A 6,765-nucleotide genomic window follows, 5' to 3' on the forward strand; every position below is an offset into this window, starting at 1 on the left:
TGGCTCATTGCAGATGTTCGAAGCTCTGAGTTTGTATCAATATATGGTTTCAACCATCTTGAGTGCCTGAACCTCAAAACTTTTCCAACTTTGGTCACTTGGACACCATGATTTATTAGGAACTGGAGGTTTTTGTAATATAAGACATAACCCTGTTTTGGCTCTAGAGTCATCATCAATTTCTTTTGTTTAGAGACAGGTGAGCACTCAACCTCAGGAATTGGGGGCAGATCAGAAAATGTGTTGTGTAAATCATCAGGAATTGTCAGATCAACCTCTAAGAACAGGCCATATTTACTGTCATCAAAATCCTTAAGATCTTCAATATTGAAATCTTCAACCCACTCAAGCCCTGCATATGGCAGTTTTTTCATCATAGCATAACCATAGAGGCTATTGGCATCTACATACAGTATATAATTTGATGGCAGTGCTGGATCATAATCAGGAATATATTTGTTATTTGCTCTGGCATATCTCTGAGAACATTGCACCATGCCCCCTCTTATACATTGTTCCATAAACAGATACATATCTTGATCCTGGATCAGATCCAATTGCATTTTAGTGTTTAAAAACATTGCAGACCATGCTAGGCCCGGAGCACTGTAAAAATACATTGGATCCAGCTTATAATTTTGCATGGAAGATTTTCTAAATGCCTGAAGTATATCAGCCAAGGGAGTGACATCAAGTTTCAAATATGCCTTGTGATAATGACCAAATGTCTGGCATTTTAAGTTGCTCCACATCAACTGGGCATGGTGATAATCATCATCAGTGATTCCAGATGCTCTGATTTTGCTGTAAAACTCTTGTTGTGGTGGCAGAGAACACTCATCAAATTTAGAAAAATCTGTAACATAATCATATGGATATACACCCTTCCGCCTAATTAATTTCAGGTCCTGATTTGCAAACAAAGCACATGTGATTTTGAATTGATCATCAGATAATTGAGTGACCAGTGTAGCCAGGCTAGCAGACAGAATTCTGAAATTTTAAGTGAATAGGAACACCATTAACTTTAATTATTTTGCTAATGGCAATATATTTCTCATTATTTTCAGCTAAAATATTTAAATTCTGCTTGTCAAACTCCTCGTACCTGATCAAATGATGAAAATCATAATTGGATGCACCATGGCAAAATATGGGGACAAATTTTGGTCTCTGGATCTTAATATTACAGCTATTACACAGGGCCATTAAGAATTTACCATCTGTATGAGAATGGTGATGTACCTTGATATTTGTATCTGAAAATTCAGAATCACATACCGGGCATTTTTCTGCATTGTTGAAATCTTTAATCTGTTTCTCTGTTAAAGGCAACATGGGTTTTGATTTTAATAAGATATTAGATGCTATGTCATGGCACTCATTTTCTATTCTAGGTGCAAATTCTTTGATGGCATCTGGTCATATGTATAAATATTCTTTACTAACAACACCATCCTGTACAACAACATAATAAAAACTAGAAGGTTCATGTAACTGGTATGGTGTAATTGAAGATTCCTCAGGATCTGGGCTACAGATTGCAAGAGGTTTGAGATTTGATTCAAAATCACAGACTATATATGCTGGGTGTTCCAACAAGGCTTCAAGTTTTTTGAGTTTGGCATTTTCACTTGTATTAGGCATCACCATATGAACAGGTTTATGGTTGCCACAGTATTTCAGATGCTCAATTAACTTGTTTTTAGCAATTTCTGCATTTTTTTCACGAACCCCATTTACCATTTTTTGATCATCAAATACAGTTAAACATCTTCGGCACAACTTAAATGTTCTATTAAATTTGTCTAGTTGTGTTCTGACTAAAGCTTCAAGATTTTGTATCAGAGTATAATGGTGTGTATCATCCCCTTCAAATAAGAGCAGATCAACCGGAACAGCAGAATCATCATCAAATGTACTGATTCTGAGAGGTGCTATCAAGCAATTGCCACGGCCAGTAGAACAAATAAATACATTAATAGATAATTGTTTACCATTGATATTCCTGGACTTTTTTTCAAATTTATCAATATTCTGAACAGACATTGGATATTCTAAACCCTCCATTGCTTCATCAAAATCATTTTCATGTTGTTTATAATAACTTATTCGCTCAGGATGCCTTGAAACTGGATACAAAGCAGCTAAAATACACCACAAAAAGCATTTCTCATCATTATTTTTTATATTAACCACGGCTTGTTTGTTTTTAATATTGGCAGGTAATGGCAAATATGTAGATCCTTGTAATGGGCTGAATTCAGAAATATTAACATAGAGCTTGTGTGGAGATCCGCATAGGCTCCATCCAGACTCTTTTCCAGCAAATTCAGAGTGTTTAATATTCAATTGATCTATCAAACTGCTTATTATTTTGTCTGAATTTGCATTTGAATATACCGGTACAGTTTCTGTTATGTGGGGCTCTGTAAATTTTGTGCCATTTGGCTTCTTATATTGTGTAAACAATTTGAGGGACAGCTTATAAGAGCCATTTTGTGCATTCAGAATTGCCTGCACATCTGGATTTATACTGTTCAAAAAGTTCTTAATGTCACATTTTGGCTCTGATACAAACCGGTAATCCCTAAGTTGGCCATTAAAACTGTTATGGATAGGTGGTGCATAGCGTGGCTGCTTTGCCGGTCCAGCATTAACAGGTGTTTCATGCTTCCTTTTCAGACCAGATGTAGATGGTTGTGGGGGCAATGTTGATGACTGTTCATAACAAATACACTTATGCCATTTGTAATAAGCCTTTCTTAATATTTTATGGCATCTTGGACACATTCTTGTGGCCTTTCTGCATTTCTTAGGGTCACAAATATGCCGGTGGCTAGACCAATTAGAACTAGATATATTTTTATTTCACTGATTGCAATATTTTTGATTTGGCATTTTTGTTGTTTGTTTATATAAAATTTCTTGGTCCAAAAAACAGAACTATGGACAATATGCCAAAACAATTATAACAGCAGTTAGTGGCTGAGCTGGTGCTTTTATACCCAAACTAGGCTCTGGTGATCCCCAATATAAAATAATTTTGTCCTATTATGCTGTTGTATAACACACTTTACCAGGTTTCAGATCTGGGAGCTATCAGTTGTTTATCAACTAGCAGTGAATATTCTCAAAATCTCACGTGTGGAGATATTATTTTGCCACATGTATTTCAATCTTACACATTTTATCAGGCCTCAAACCCAGAGCTCTTGTTTACAAGGCAACAATATTAACTCTTTGCAATCAGGGGAGGCCTCACATTTTACCAGGACTCAAACCCAGAGCTCTTGTTTACAAGGCAACAATATTAACACTTTGCCATCAGAGGAGACCTCACATTTTACCAGGGCTCAAAGCCAGAGCTCTTGTTTACAAGGCAACAATATTAACACTTTGCCATCAGAGGAGACCTCACATTTTACCAGGGCTCAAACCCAGAGCTCTTGTTTACAAGGCAACAATATTAACACTTTGCCATCAGAGGAGACCTCACATTTTACCGGGGCTCAAACCCAGGAATTATAAGCTATATATCAGCTAAATACAGTCAAAATTGGATTTTAACTGTGCAATAAATATTCTCAATATCTGACTCGTGTATATATTAACAGAACAAGGCAAAACCTGAATTGGGTTCAGGCATGCAACATGCAAGAGGCTAATACAGAATTGGAGTCAATGGCATGAAAGCCCATACATGCACAATAATTTCCCCTTTTAGCTGTGTAGATTATATCTCTTGCATGCTAGCATATAAAATCTCCCAGGCATGCATAATTTATTGCTGGCCGGGACATGAAACTGATCAAAGATTAGAAAGAACATGAAACATTGTATTGATCTGTAAGTTGCAGAGCATGGGAATATAAGCTTTTTGCCTTAATTTTAAGTGTAACCAAAACAATATCAAGAGGGGGCATATTTTTGACAAGTTTATGGACAACAATCTGGCAGATGCAGCTTTTACACACATAAGCAAATCTGTCTGAGGGGGTTCTTCATTTCTACACTAGAATTCAAGATTCTTGGGATTTTGACAGAATAACACACTATAAACAATAAAATCATATGGGTACTTGACATAATTTTAAGTGTGGGCAAATCTGTCTGAGGGGGGTTCTTCTTTTCTACACTAGGATTCAAAATTCTTAGGATTAAGAGCATATCACACTTGAAGAATTGGGGCTTATAGGCATTTTGGCATAATTTTAAGTGTGGGCAAATCGGGCTGTTTAATCATATGAGCTCTTCTTTTCTACGCTATAAGTGTCCTCATCCTATATACTTTTATACTACTACCTCTCTTATTTTTTCTGTTACCCTTCCATACTTGTACTATCTTATGTATGTTTGATGCTGCTTGGCCCATATGGTTACGAGACGAGGCGAAAAAGTCGTGGCATCCTTTACCTCGGACATCATGAACAGCTGTACAAGTGTTGCTCAATGTTACATTAGCTTTGTCTACTAGAATGCTAAAAAGATATGCTTTAGTGTCTTGGCTACAGTTAAGATTCATGAATGGCTTCATACTTTCATTGTTGGTTAGGTTAACGCTAGCTTCTGACCATTTACTGCCCATGCTCAGTTCCTTGCTGGCAGGCAAATCATAGAGGGATTTCATTACATCATTTATATGTTTGCTACCTTGAGATTTCATTAACATTGATGCATTATATTTGTCAAAACTATCAACTTTCCCCTTTATTCCCCTTTTCTCATCAATCCTCAAACTTTCAAAGCTACGCAGCCTACTCCTAACCTTCCCATTACGGTACATCCACCCTATTTCACCATACTCAATTAGCCTTAATTCATCAGCGATAACCTTCCTATAGTGGGCCATATCCCCCTCACTCCTAGCTCAAAAGTTACTCTACTACTACTAGCAAAGTTATGCTTCTTAGCTGTACGAATATCCATAACATTGATTGAATATATTCTGTTATTAAAGATAGAATCTAAAGATGGACTCCTACAAAGAAAAGAATCAAGAAGGAGATTAGAAAGGAAACATCTAATCCTAACAGATGAAATGATATTAATCACGTGTATTTTAGGTAAAGATTTTGGAGGATATCCAATTATGCCTTTTGTAGAATTTTTGTATAGATGTCAGCCTGACCCACTTACATCTTATCTATATTGGATAAAATTAATGCAAGAAGAACTACCGTTTGCATTCAAGGTTTTTGAATACATCAAAAGTTGTATAGATATGAGTGACTCAATTGATTTCCGAGCTCTGGACCGTCGACACGACGTATCATCCCGTGTCTTAATTATTTTGGTACGTTTATTTCTTTCATTTTTATTCAATCCAACACAAGTGAACATCCATGCCATAGTAATGTTAAACAGATTCGAACCAGTAAACACCATTCATTTCTATTATAAATGGCGCCCGAACAGGGAGGTATTTACAAGCCAAATTGTAATTTAATGTACCGTTTCATAAATTCTAAAATCGTTCTAAATTTTAAAATTTGACCTAAATTTTATAATGAAATCAGGACACTACAATAGAAGTTGCATGCCTCGCGAGTAGAATACGTCACGCTTAGAGAAAATGACAGCGAGTGATTTGTTAATATTTTTTTAAAAGCACATATGCTAAAAAAGTGAAAGTACATACTGAAAGGGGAACGATGGAGATAAAAGCTAATTTTTGGTGCAAAATAACTTAATCGCTACCATGAAACTGAAGTGCAGAAAGTAAAGAGGGCAAACATGCGTTAATTATATCTTTTTGTTACTTTTTTGATAATGCCAGATTTATTAATTTCATAAATAAATAAAGTGAAATTGGAAGAGTAATCATGGCAATATCATTAGAAGAACTCAGGGACTCCATGAAGGAAATGGTAAGGGACACCATGAATGAAGCTTCTTGCGATGCTGGGGACGCCATTTTGAAGATTTACTGTAAGGTTTTCGTTGTAGAATGCTACGATACACTGTTGTAACGCCCGTATCAAATCTACAAGCAGCATCTTTCAGTTGTCTTATTCCACTGTCACATAAAACCCCAAAAAGTTTTGGCTCATAACTTTTTAATGCTGCATTTCCGGACAGGTGTTCCTTATCTCATGTTGGTACTTGAGTTAGTCTCCCTGCAAGTTTGCATCAAGATCACGGAAACAACCTGTATATTCTTGGTCTGGGCAACATTCCCAGTATGGCATTAAACACGTCCCCGTTTTGCAGATAGGGAAGAACCACCAGAAAAGGTCCTAGGCTTGAAACAGCCCGAATAAGTAGTAGCAGGATTAGAGGATGCAGAATAATGTAGTTAACGTGTAAGGGGAGACGATGGCTGAAGTTCATTCAAGTGTGAACCTCACTTTCATGTAGTCCACCTTAAACTGCATAATGCAAACTGATAGGGCTCTGGTACCTGGACAAGCAGTTAGGATAATCCTCTGGATGGCTCGTGTTGAGACGGCGTATATGTTTGCGCTTGTCCCTTAATCAACCTTTAATCCACCTTCAAATGTCACTTTGTCACAATTTGGTATCTCTATATCATGTTCCATGTCTTCATTACTGGAAAAGCAGTTACAATGTGTAAAGGGACTTATTTTTCCATTAGCGTACTCATTCGATGAAGCTTTAAAAGTGTGACTCTCACTTGATGAACTCCTCAGTGAAGATGATCTTTTCGATTTTGGGTAGATAGGGTGACAACGTTATGTAACTTTGAGTCAGTGACTTCCTTTGCATGCAACTTGGTTAACCGATTGCATGTTATTTACGAAA

Source organism: Lepisma saccharinum, chromosome 2, assembly GCF_977018435.1.
Source record: "Lepisma saccharinum chromosome 2, izLepSacc3.1, whole genome shotgun sequence".
NCBI classification, from domain to species: domain Eukaryota; kingdom Metazoa; phylum Arthropoda; class Insecta; order Zygentoma; family Lepismatidae; genus Lepisma; species Lepisma saccharinum.